At 39.2% G+C, this 12,920-nt stretch overlaps 2 long non-coding RNA genes across 4 annotated transcripts in view; both read right to left on the bottom strand.

Moving 5' to 3' along the window:
- LOC143694083 (uncharacterized) overlaps positions 1–3,294 on the bottom strand; it is a 29,451-nt gene extending 26,157 nt beyond the window's left edge. Inside the window, exon 1 of the long non-coding RNA XR_013182273.1 lies at positions 1,541–3,294. This is a non-coding gene — a long non-coding RNA (uncharacterized LOC143694083). The remainder of the gene's footprint in view (positions 1–1,540) is intronic.
- A 14-nt stretch (positions 3,295–3,308) lies between these two features.
- On the bottom strand, positions 3,309–12,892 carry LOC143694082 (uncharacterized). Of its 3 annotated transcripts, XR_013182271.1 has the most exons (5): positions 11,525–12,892; positions 10,001–10,210; positions 7,750–8,015; positions 6,201–6,263; positions 3,309–6,005 (listed from the first exon to the last, which is right to left on the bottom strand). It is a non-coding gene; the product is annotated as an uncharacterized LOC143694082 (long non-coding RNA). The 3 variants fall into 3 exon arrangements; XR_013182270.1 differs by lacking the exon at positions 10,001–10,210; XR_013182272.1 differs by lacking the exon at positions 10,001–10,210 and having other exon boundaries at positions 11,489–12,892.
- Between the last annotated feature and the right edge of the window lie 28 nt (positions 12,893–12,920).

A 12,920-nucleotide genomic window follows, 5' to 3' on the forward strand; every position in this document is an offset into this window, starting at 1 on the left:
ATATGAGAATTTCTGGCTGAATAGAGGAACATGAAGGTCCTCTGGAAGGACATCTGTCCTTCTGCATCACAGCTGTCCAGCAGACTTCAGCTTGCAATCCACTCTTGGTGCTTCCCCTTATTCTAGAACTGCAAATGCTAAAAGAAATGGGCTTGTAGCTTTCCACCATTCCACTGCAAGGATGAAAAAGGTCTCTTTCATCTCTTTCATGAATTGCTGTCTGGCTTCTTGAAGGACAAGGTTCGCATTTCAGAAATCAAACCACCTACTTTGTGCTGTGGTATAGGAGTTGCCATGGGAGGTGCTTATTATAGCAAATCCTTCCACCCAAGTGTCAACAGCATAAAATTGATTTACTCTAAATATCTTACCAACTTTTTGAAAGAAATAAACCAAACCTCTCTCAAAGTAATATGAATATCACAGTATTACACAGTATTGCTCAAAAGTGTAAGCAATAGGAAAAAATTGAATTAGAGTAATGGGATATTTGAATCATACTTTAAATCTGTTCCTAGAGCAGTTGTGTGAAAAGCTGCTGTTCTTCAACCAGTGAATTTGCTTTTCTTTGGTTAATTAATGAAATTCAAAGTTTACTTGGGAAATTCCTTTTGTATTATTTCACAGGCAGTTACAGCACAGTTATACTGAGGATATGAAGAGAGAGACTGGGCTTTCTAAAATAAATGTACTTGGTTTTCAGACAAAGGAAAATAACTTTGCTCTGCAAAGAGGCAATATAATGTAATCCATAAATCTCTTCACTTTATGGGCAAAGGACTCAGCTGTGAGCTAGGCTGCAGATACTTTCTATCAAAGGAATACCCAGAAAATTGGCAATCATACACTGAAAATCTTGTCTTTAAACTTTTCAGGATAGGAAAAATAGAAAGAAAACAGCATTTCATGTCATGATTATATCATCACTTAATCTCTGTATAGGTACATAGATGACCATCTCATCCTTTATTTCCTAGCAGAAAAAAAATTCAGATGATGAAATGGCCAAGACCCAGCTCAATACCTTGTGTACTGAAACATGCCCTTTAAACTAGCCAAAAGCCAACAGAAGTGGCCACTCTACATACATAGCAAGTGAGGAAGACAGGAGCCTGTCCACTTACAGTTTTGGCCTCTAAGATGAGGGCTGAAATGTTGTAATCAATCTTTTTGGTTCTCTGCTTCAGATCCAAGACCTGGGTCCATTTTCCTTAATACATTAGGTATGTTACTCCATAAGGAAAAAAAATTCTTCCAGTCATGTAGCTCAGTGGTGTTACAGTTTGACTCATAAAATCCTTACAATGGAAATTCTTCTTGCAATTTGACTAGTGAAATTTGTATTAGTAGGAGACATGCTCCATGCATAAAACTCCCTGTTGCTTTCAAACCTGTTTGTGGACTGATGAGGCAACACCACCAGTGACACTGAATATTTCACATTTGTCACAAAAAGGTAACATTTTCCAGCAGTTTATTGTGGGCTATTTCCTTAAGGGGAAAAAAAGTCATAAACAGCATTCTGTAAGAACCCTCTCACCTTGAGACAGGATGTCTGTCAAAACACAGTGGAACCTCTGAGGAGTCCTTTCTCAGTGGCACTTGAGTATATGTAAGAGAGTAAGGACCAGGTTAGTCAACAACTTTGCACTTTGCATAGGCTGCAAAGGACATAAAGTTAGTTTTTAATTATCTGTTATTGTGGTACTGCATTTTATAGGTGTCCTGGTTTAGGAATGGCACTCCCCAGTTTAGTACACTCCTTCCTTGAGACTCTCTTGAACCAGACACTGCTTGCTCTCCCCATCCTTCCCCTCCCTCTTCCCACTCTGGGGGTGGCATTGAGAATTGCAGGCACAAAAAAGTAAAAATTACATGTTGAGATAACGACAATTTACTGGAAGCAGAAATGAGATAAGAAAATGAACTGCAACAGCAACAATATCAATAACAAAAGGCATAAGGCAAAAAAACGATTCACGCGAAAAAACCATGACAAAATACCAGCTGGCTCTTCTCCCCCACACCACTTTGGGTGGGTCACTGAAAGCTCTTTGCAGTTCCCTTGGATAATGCTGCTTTCAAGGTGTGACTAAACACATTTATTTTCTGGAAACAGTAGATTTGATGGCTAGGTGATTAGTACTCACTCCTGTTCTAACTCTTCCGTACTCCTCCCTACATTGTCTTCATCAGTTTGAGAGGTTTTTGCAGCTTCAGCAGATCTGAGACTGCAGTGTTGGCCAGGTCTGGAGAAGGATCTAGCTGAAAATAACTCTCAGGGAGAAAGCAGTAACTACTGAAATAACATCAAGCTCTAACAGTCAAGTGATATATGTAATAATCTCTAGCCCATGACAGACTACAAGCAATGTTAACACAGTTGAATTTGCCAGTCTGGAAGCAAACTGACCAAAAGAATGGCAACAGTTACAACCTAAGGTCAGACGAAAATAATCTCCCTAAAGAAATTCCACAGAGAATAAAGCACAATGATTCTACTGTGGGATCTGAAGAAGCAAAAATTCTTTTACTTTGCATCACAGGGCAGAGGTCTAAGGGTAAGAAAGACAGGCATGGAGCTCTTCTACTCCATTAAAACATCATTTTCTTGTGTTCTGCTCTCTTCTGCCTACACAGATTAAATAAATTGGTTTAAGAAAACTACTGGGCCCTCCAGAACAAGCTCTGGCAGATTTCTGATCCAAAGGCTGCTGAAGTTGGAGAGGATGGGAATCAGCAGGCTCTACACTTTAACATGCAGTGCTCAACCCCAAGGATGTGTAGAGACAGCAATGTTAAGCAAAATGAAAGGTTTTGCATTAAAAACATTCAGTGTATATTTCAGCTGTGATTAATACAGACAACTGTCCCAGCACTAATGATCCCTTCACTTAGTATTAAACTCTCCTTTTATCTTCACAAATACACTGAAAATCCAAAGCACTTGCAATCCCAGGTGCACTGCAGTATTTTAGCAAGATTATTTAAGTTACCATGCACTTTGTATAGGCATGACTGACCCAAGTGCATCAGCTGTCAGAGGCTGGTTGGGGAAATGAGGCTTTCCATGGAAAGGCACAACTGGCACATCAGCCAGGACCAGCTACTAACATACAGATCACCTCTCTCATGAGGAAAAAAGCACCATCAAGAGTCCTTCAAAATAAGAATATTACAGGACTGATGTAGTCATGTCAATAATGGACAACACAGCTAAGAAGAGGCTTTTTATTAAAGCCTATTATTTGGCTAAGTGAAAATAATAGCTTAACTGCTGCTAAGTCTTTTTCCTACCTGTAAAGTATATTATTTCAAGTATTTCTAGATGTGAAATGAGGGCTTTATTATCATGGATTATGAAAAATAAAATAAAAGATGAGAGGAAATCACAATGTTTCCTGACAATTTTTTATACTTGAATCACAAGGACTGAGAAAATATCTTGTACAATAGCTATGAATACCATTTTCCTGAAATATTTGGTTGTGACAAAAGCTAATAGCAGTTTCAAATAATTCAGACATCAAATGTAGCACCCTTAAATGTTGATCTCCTTAGAGTCCTCATTTTAACATTTATTTGAAAGTTATTTTCTAAAAATGTTTCTTCTCCTTTTGTAAAGAATTCTGAAGTTTATAATTTGTCTCATTTCTGACACTTACTGGTTATATACATTGTGTCGAATCTCCAGCCAGTTTGGTTGCCAGAAGAGCATCTCTCATGTCTGGGGAAAGGCAGTGGAATCATGTTCTATCTACAGAGCCACAGCAGTGGAGCCAAGCATTCTGTTCTGGATATAAACTGAAATTTTGGGACACCAGGACAGCTCTTTCCCACTGGATTCCCAGAGGAAGACCAGGCCCATCTACCCCACCACAGGACCTTCAGAGGAAAACTCCACCCTTCTACAGGATCTCTGCTCCACCAGAACCACACCTGACACTGCAGGAGGGCTGCAGCCACCATTGAATGGGACTGCTACCAACACCCTACCAACAGGGTGTCAGGGCCTATTCTGTCCCTGTCAGTGGTTTTTTTGGGTTTTTTTTGTTGATGTTTGTACTATTACATTTGTATTTTTAGTTTTCGGGGTAAGGAACTGTTATTCCTAATCCCATATCTTTGCCTGAGAGCCTTTTAATTTCAAAATTACAGTAATGCACTCATTCAAGGAGGAGGTTGTGCAAGATCCCTGTTTGTCTACCAAATCAATAACCACGTATCTCACTGCAGAAAATACCATCAAGTGCTAACAGTAAAAAAAAGTGGGGCAGTGCAAGCTTGTGTTGCTCCTGGACTATACTGTTGGTGACAAAAAGTAGGTATTGTATAAGGCTGGTGCAGCTACAGCCAGTATATGAAAAAGGGAAATGCTCAGATGCATTCAAAACTAAAATACATTCAGGACTGCAGCAGCACTGAGTATTGTTATCATTCACGCTTTCTACTTCCAATACAGTGTCTGCATATTTCTTGTAGACAAGGCCTACAGGAAGAGAGAATTCAAATGAGATACACTGCAGTTTGGCTGTCTGAGTCAGTCTGATTAGACTTTCATATATTCTGCAAGATTTACAAATGGATTGTGTGCCTTTATTTTGAAAACAGCCTTGTCTACATGACAACCAGCTAATCCAAAGCTGCTGCCCTTTCAAGGACACTTGTCCTGAGCATAGGAAGGTGTAAAAAATACTGACAATGCAGTTCAAAATCTTCCAGCTTCTCTAAAGCAGGAAATGTGAGACAGCCTGGAGGTTTTTAAGAAGCCTGGAGGTTTTTAAGAATTTTTAAGCTAAATAAATATTAAACATCTATTCTGTTTGCTTTGAAAATGGATTCAGTTATGAAAACTTAACCAGAACCAAACATTCACCTTTGCAATTTTTTCTGTGTCTCCCTTACAATGCTATCTGTATTCCTACAATGTAATTCAAAGTATTTCTGAAGTGTTCACATGTCACATAACTTTACATCCCCTTCATATCAGCAGCCACTGACAAGCTCTGGGACCTTTACATCCATCCCCAAGTGCCACAAGGAAGGCAGCAAAGATCTTCAACAACCAAGTTCCCTGCTGCCCTCTCACATCTTGGGAGCCTGGTATCAGTGAGTGCCACAAGCTGCTCTCCAGTTCTTTCTCCTGTCAGGGTCACGGTCACAGCCATGTCACCTCACTGCTGCAGCCACAAAGGTTTGCCTTGTGTTCAGCTTTCCTGTGGAAGCATTTATTCCTTGCTTCATTATAATCTTTCCAAATCCTGCCAGGCAATACTGCCTTGCTCCCACTTTTCTTAATGATTTCATGTTTTTTGTCCTTGGTTCACCTGTCTCGGCTCTGGAGACATGTCCTGGGTGCTGAGAGGTGCCCAATGGGACATGGGGCACCTGCCAGTGGCCTGGGCTCTGGGGGCAGTGAGGGTTCCCTGGGGGGAGCAGGGCAGGCTGGGCATTGCCAGGGACAGCCTGTCTGGACACAGGGATAGGACAGGTAGCATAGGCTACTCCTGCTTGCAATCATGTCATACTGAAATAAATCTCTACTATCTCCTGACTTTGCTTGGCTTTTTTCACTAAAGTATTTTTGTGTACTGTGTGGATTATTCTGCATGATGCATTCCGCTAGCTTCTTCCTTCTGTAGCACAAAGAAAACTGGAATAAAAGGATTTTAGTAATGCTGAGGGAATTCTAAAATTCTCCATTCCTTAATTCATGAATTTCCATAATCCACTTCCTTAATCCACTTCTCTCCACAAATCAGAATTAAAGACATCTTCTGAAATAATGCCCACAAACATTACATGTGTTGTGGACAGCATCCAGCTCCATAATTAATTTACACATACCCTCTGTTACTTGTCCAGCTGAAATCTGTGGACTCATAATTCATATTCTTATATTACTAACCAGCTTCAATTTAGAGCTCTATCCCAGGCTTTGTGATGCCACCCCCCAGAATTGTTTCTGCAGCCAGATCAGGAAACTCACCTGAGCAGTAACCATCCTGGCAAAGAAATAAACAAGTTAGTATTAATCCAAACCAGTTTTCCAATGTCAGCTGCAAAAACCATCTGCCAACACAGAGGAAAGAACAGCTTGAACTGGGAACAGGCAGTAGAACTACCTTTTCTCTTCTGGCAACAGTACCATTTGAAGTGTTTATAAAACTCAGCTTTTTTTTTCAACAAGGCTTACTTACAATGTTAGCTGCACACAGACAAGTGGTTGAATGCCTTCTTGAAGAATCCCACAGAAGAGAACCCTATCAGAGGAAAATCAGGTGAATTATCTTTTCTCATTCATTTATGATCAATATTTTGTATTTTCTTGTGTTGGTTGTTTGGGGATTTTTTAAATAGAAGTTTTCAGTCTGCTTCCCAGTGAGCTATGTGATGCAACACGGGGCTAAACCATGACTTGGCTGAATAGACTGAAAGGAAAACTGGTGTTACAGGGGGTACAGCTGACAATAGTAACTTCTGCTAGAAACTTCCTTTCTGAACTCCTCCTTGCCTCCTCACCCTGAAAGAAGCATGGAAAGAAAATTACCCTAGCTGTGGGGAGATAAATATTGAAACCCCACTATTGAGTCACTGAACAAATCTCACAAAGAAATACCTACACTTGTTTTAAGTTTAAAATGTTCTTCTGAGTTTCCACCAATTTAGAAACACCTCCTTAATGCTCCTTTCAACTTTTCCCCATCCCATCTTAATTACATCTCCTTAAAATCACACCTGTCAGCTATGTTTGACAACAATCCATAATGCTGAAAGAAAACTGTTAAGGATATTTTGCAGACTTTTTGGAGATTCAATTCAACTCAGAGTGATACCAGGAAGATCTGTCAGTTTTATCAGTGATTTCTTTTAAAGGAGAATTGTGTGAGACTGCAAGATCCTCAAGTGTAAATGAGGAGCACTTAGAACAATGAATACTGCAGGGGTGAGGAACAGTCTCTCATCAATATAAGGTAAGATTTGCCCCTAATTGTGTGTAAAGTTGCTCTCCAGGAAGTGCACCGATTTAAACACAAAATGATTGATTTATGACTAAAGGGACACATTTTCTCTTGCTCTCTAAGGGAAAAAATAAACAAACAAGTATTTTTCAAGAAATGGGACTTCCAGTTCCACAGGTGAAAGTTTTTTCCACTATTTATCATGTAGGAGGAAATACTACAGAGATCATATGGCTATCCCAAACACACCCAGGGATTTAACAAACACCCAGCCCATATCTTCAGTACCATGACACCTGGAGTGTTGTAAAAGTTTAACATCTTCCTAGGTTGAAGTACATTAAAAGTCCTCAGCCGTTATTAATCTGTTGCTCTGCTCTTCTGCCTATTCCCTGATATCATAGTATATAATATTATAAACAAACTATAAAACAGGACTGTATCTCAATAATGATGCTAGAGGAACAAGCTTCCCAAGCATGGATAAAAATATTTTACAACATTTTCTGCCCTTTTGAAAATTATTAGAAAGTATTGCCATTACAAGCTAATGAATAAAATTAATTTACTTTAAAAAGACCCAACAAACAACATATAAAATCTCCCTCATTTGGTAAATGAGATTTCTTCCTCTGAGTTTCCTTCCTAAAAAATGACAAAGCCAAAAAGGCATTATCCATTGAAACCAAATCCAGGAAAGTTGTATATAGTGTGATGCACTTCAATGTACTGAAACTCCTGCCTTTATATAGGCACATCATAAAACAAGTTAATAGCATAAAGTTACCTTTTTCAAATTTAACAGGTTATGCCTGCACCTCTCCCATCAGTGAATATTCTTACAGCCCCACAATCCAAAGTGCTTTTGAGGAAATCTACTCAGGCAAAGTATGTTTGCTGAGGAAGTTCAACATCTTCCATTTTCCTTTGATTTTCATGACCACTGGCCTGTGCCAGGAACACAGAAGTAGTACAGGTTCTGTGATTCACCAGGAATCTTGCTAGGGAAAGCCAAGTTGGTGGCAAGGAACAATGGTGCAGAAGATGAGAGAGCTGAAAAAGCAAACAGGCTGTTAGACTGTTAAAGGTTTAGAGTTCTTGGAAATAATGGAGAGGATACAAGATCTGCCAAACCTGTTTACTTGGGGTGGGAGACTAGCAGTGGTCAGACTCAGAGATTGCTGTAGCCAAAGGAAGTTAGGAAAGGAGTGGCTAAGGAAAAGCTGGGTTAGGAACAGGACAGGCTATGATACATAAAATACCATTATGATGGATATTCACGGGGAAGTGGACTGACAAAAGGAATCCTTGCCCTTCTTCCACCTCAGAGTTTTATGAATATTCCAAACATGCAGCCATGTTTAATAAAAGACTTAATAGTTCAACAACTTTTACTCAACTGATTGCAAAGTAGTTGATGCTTCTGGAAGTTTGGACCATGAGAGCTAAGATATTTTTGTGTATTGAGAAGTCTACCCTTGATTTAGCATTTATATATTAATGAATATATAAAGTCTACTTAGTATCATTTTAAAAAAATACTTTATGAGTTCTGTGGGACTCATAAGGACACAATAAAAATATATAAAGTCTACTTAGTATCATTTTAAAAAAATACTTTATGAGTTCTGTGGGACTAACTAGGACACAATAAAAATCACAGAAACAAATGAAGATTCATAATGAAATGTTCATCTGCCTGGGCCACCAGGTTAAATCACCAGCTATCCAGAGCATTTCATGCACAGTGGCTGGAGTTTTTTGGCTCAGAACTGGCAGCAAATGCTGCCTAGAAAATGGTGGTTTCTGTTGATTTCCCCCCAGCTTCCTTCAGCAGATAGAATTTCAGTTTTCTCAAAAGACCATAGGCTTAGAATAACAAGTCTTACATTTCCAAAAGAGATGATGAAAAACAATAAAAACAATAAAAAAGCCCACACAAACATTCTGGCCATCTGGCCGCTGAAAGGCAGATATGAAGCTCCACTTCACAGAGCCTCTTGTAATGTGCCCACAGTGGCACTGTGGGAGAATCAGGTGCTGTATTTCTACCAAATATCAGCTGTAGATTACAACATAACCTGATATTCATGAAGAAACAGTTTTCAAGAAAATGCTAATAAACCTGATGGCTTCCTATAAGTTTATGGAGATACAGGCAAAATGATGGCATCTGTTTCTGCAATGAGGAAAAGCTTACATGCAAAAAACAGTTCAAGTAATTAGTATTTTTTAAATTTGCTGGAAAGAGCTGAAAACTCGGTACAAACAAATCCTTTGCCTGAAGTCTGGGAGAGCAGAATTTACATTTTAGTCATAGAATGAGAGAAACTGACAGTCCTGACCTATTTTGGAACTAGAGACTGAGTGGAATGGTGCTGTAAGCACTTTTGGACTGCTGAGACACGTTACCATGACAAAATATTCCATTCTTTCTGAACAAGATTCACCTTAAAACTGTATTTGTATGTGTATTTGGTGTATTTGTAAATATGAATTAGGGCTAATGACCCCACTTTGTAGTGAGTAATTGCTATTACAATGATGATAGAGTTCTAATAACGTACACAAGAATCTTGAAAATGTCATCAAAGAAATCTCTTTTCACAGACATTTTTCCAACTGAACTAGCAGAAACCAAACTGGACAGATATATCCCTGACTCAGAATTTTAACTCAGAACTGTGGCTTCTTTGGGCAAAATCTCTGATCTCTATTTAGTGATTATGTATTATTTTAGGAATGTTTTATTGAAATTTTACCCCCTCCTCAATCTAGGGAAGAATACAGAAAAATGCTACATTTTCCTTTCCTTTTCCCAATTTTCTAAAAGAATGAAAACACCCCCCCCCAAAAAAAAAAAAAAATTGAAACATCTAGTTTAATTTTGGACAAAGCTTGTCAACTTGTCCTCAATTTGTAATTTTTGTCTTTCTTTGCCAACAAAATCCTTTCAAGTTAATATGAAATTTTTATTTTTTAGCACATTTTAGGAAAGAAATCATTAATAATTCACGTAGATCCTCTACTGTGCTCACCCTCTATAAGATGTTGTGGAGATCTGCCTCCTCAGGGAAATGGGTGTTATGTCTTCCTGACCTCTTTGATGCCTGGAGATGAACCCTCCTTATTCATGACACCTCCAAATCATCTATAAATTTTCTGATTACATTAGACAGCCACCTTTGGTCATTGTTGTGCTGGAGATGAGCACAACATATCAGAAATAGTTTATGGCAAGGACAATCCTATCAAGAGACAACAAAAATGACAGCTGTGCTCATTCCTTCCATGAGTATTAAAAAATGGGAGTTCTGATACATTTTCCAACATCCTCCTCACTGGGGAGAACAGCTCTGTTCAAGGCATCTTGATTTTAGCAGAATTGGAAAAAATAAATTGAAAATACAGAAAAGAGGTTTCAGGCCCAACTTTACATAAATTAATAGACTAACAACTGGAATCAACACATCTTATAGACCACTAGGAGGAGTTTTCCCCTTTTTTATCCATATTAATCAAAAAGTTTATTTTTAATGCAAACTTTAATCCTTTTGTAAGAATTGCATTTACTGTTGTTATTTCCATCAAATATCAAATTTCTAAGTCAGTTGATATTTCAAAGTGCAAGCTTGTGTAAAAGATCACCCACATGACCTCTGACTTTGCAATTGTGATTTTTGTTGTTTAGGACCTATTTGGTTTTGTTATTTAAGAAAATACTCCATTTCAACTCATATTCTTTGCCACTGAGGACCAGGAGACAATATGGTATTTTGAGGGGCTAATTAAGAGATTGGTGGTGACATTTCAGCAAATCCAATTCCCTGCTGAGAAATATTAATTCTCTTTTATAATTTTTGGGCAAGACCCAAAAAGGCAGGGAAAACTTTTAAATATAGTTATTTCGAGGCAGTTGGGTTTTTAACAGTTGAGAGGTAAATAATGCAAACCAAAGACAATGACAAAAGGAAAACTTCTACCAAAACTCTAACCCTGGATTGACACTGAGTTTGTCACCTGGTGCCTGCCAACAGAAACAGGTGCTGACCCCATATTACCATGCAGAGCTGAATATTTCAAATCATCAAGTTCTTTTGCTTAGTGTGGATCAGGAGTCCTTATACAACACAACAGCCAGGTTTCCAGTTAAAACACTTGGTAGGAATTCCTAAGAAACCTTCCCAGCAACTGCACAAACATAAAAAATATCAATGGGGAAATGCCTGGAATCCTATTGACTCTGGAAAACTCCTTATTGAAAGAACATTTTACAAATAGCCTTTCCCTTCAGCACTGTAAGTGCCCTACTTAAAATAAATAAGAGTTGACAGATAAAGCAATTTAAAAAGCTACACTTCTGGAATAACAAAATGTGCAAAAAAAACGAATAAAATGTTTAGTTAAATAAAAAGTGTATTTTAAAAAAGAAGACCTTATTATTTTCCCGCTTCTTACATTTCAGCATGGTATCTGTATTTGACTTGCTCGGTTCTTTCCAGCAAAACACACTTAAAATGCCTCACCCTGGTAAAAGCAGACAACCTGTCACAGCCTCGTACCTCCAGCGGCCGCGGTGATGCCGTCGTGGGCAGTGACCTTTTCAGCTCAAATCGAGTGTGTCTGGGCAGGACAACGCTGCATTCCTCCTTCAGCTGCTCTCTGCTGTTCTCTGTCCCCCACTGGGACAAAATCAGCATCTTTATTTTCAGCATTCAGGCCAGAGAGAGCTGGATAGAGCCCCCTCGTGAAAAACGCCAAATCACTTGGTTTTAGAATTTTAAAAGTTTAATAGTAATAAAATGGCTGTAGAAATAGTAATATAATTAGCGTAATAAAAATTTGGACAATTAGGATTTAGGACAATACGAGACAATAAAAAGAAAGAGTTACGGACGTCTGGGTACCTCTTTCTGGGCAAAATAAGCCCAAAAAAGGACACACGTTAACAGAGGATTAACCCTTAAAAGCAATAGCCTGTTGCATATTATTCATACACCTTATACATGATGCATAAATTCCATTCAAACACAGGATTCTGTCTGGTCATCGTCAATTTCTTCCTCTTAATTCTAATGGCGTCTTCATGGCTGAGTGAGGCAGGACGAAGTTCGTTTTTTCTGATGAGTGAGCAATAAATTCTTTTTCTCTGAAAGATTTAGGTGTCCTGTGGCTGCTGGCTTGGTGAGAGTACCTCATTCCTCTCTTTAAAAAAAGTATCTTACATAGCATAGTTTCTATTTTAACATTATCTTATAACCTAAAACTATATTTAAAGAAAATTAATAAAGCATAACTTTCTAACACAACACATATAATATTCATTTTAATATTTGCGAAAAGCCAATCATAAAATACCCATTTTCCACGCCCTGTCCCCGAGTGACTTCCACCCGGCCGCGAAGGTGTTTCCTTTGATCATCGGCACAAGCCCCCATTTAGCAGGGTCCTGGACTGTGCTTTCCTACAGGCCGAGCACACTGCTTATAATTAATACCCTGATTAGGATTATTTAAAGCAATTAATTAAAAATTAACGAGGAAAATGAAGCAGGGAAGCAGGGAAGAGGAAGCAGGATAGCCCGTGACAATGCAGGGCATGGCCACCCCCTCAGCCGCCCTGAGGCGCCTCCCGTTGAAAATGATGAATTATGTAATTCAGAACCAGCGAACATTAACTTGATTAAAAAGTATAAACAAGAGAGAAAGTTTTTTTATCTGTGTGGAGACCCGAATTTTTGTGGGGCAAGGCAAGCGACCGGCTGACACTGACGGAGGACGTTCCGGGGTTGTTTTTCCCGACGATTTCGGGAGAATTCGGTCAGACCGCGGCTCGCGCCGGAAGTCACGGGGCCGGCCCCCTTCCCTCGCAGCGGCCTTTGGGGCGCCCCCCTCGCGGCCGCCGGGGGTACTGCAGCCCCCGGCCCCGCCCCGCCCCGCTGCCCCCGCCGGGCGCACG

This window comes from Agelaius phoeniceus, chromosome 5, assembly GCF_051311805.1.
Source record: "Agelaius phoeniceus isolate bAgePho1 chromosome 5, bAgePho1.hap1, whole genome shotgun sequence".
Lineage (NCBI taxonomy): Eukaryota > Metazoa > Chordata > Aves > Passeriformes > Icteridae > Agelaius > Agelaius phoeniceus.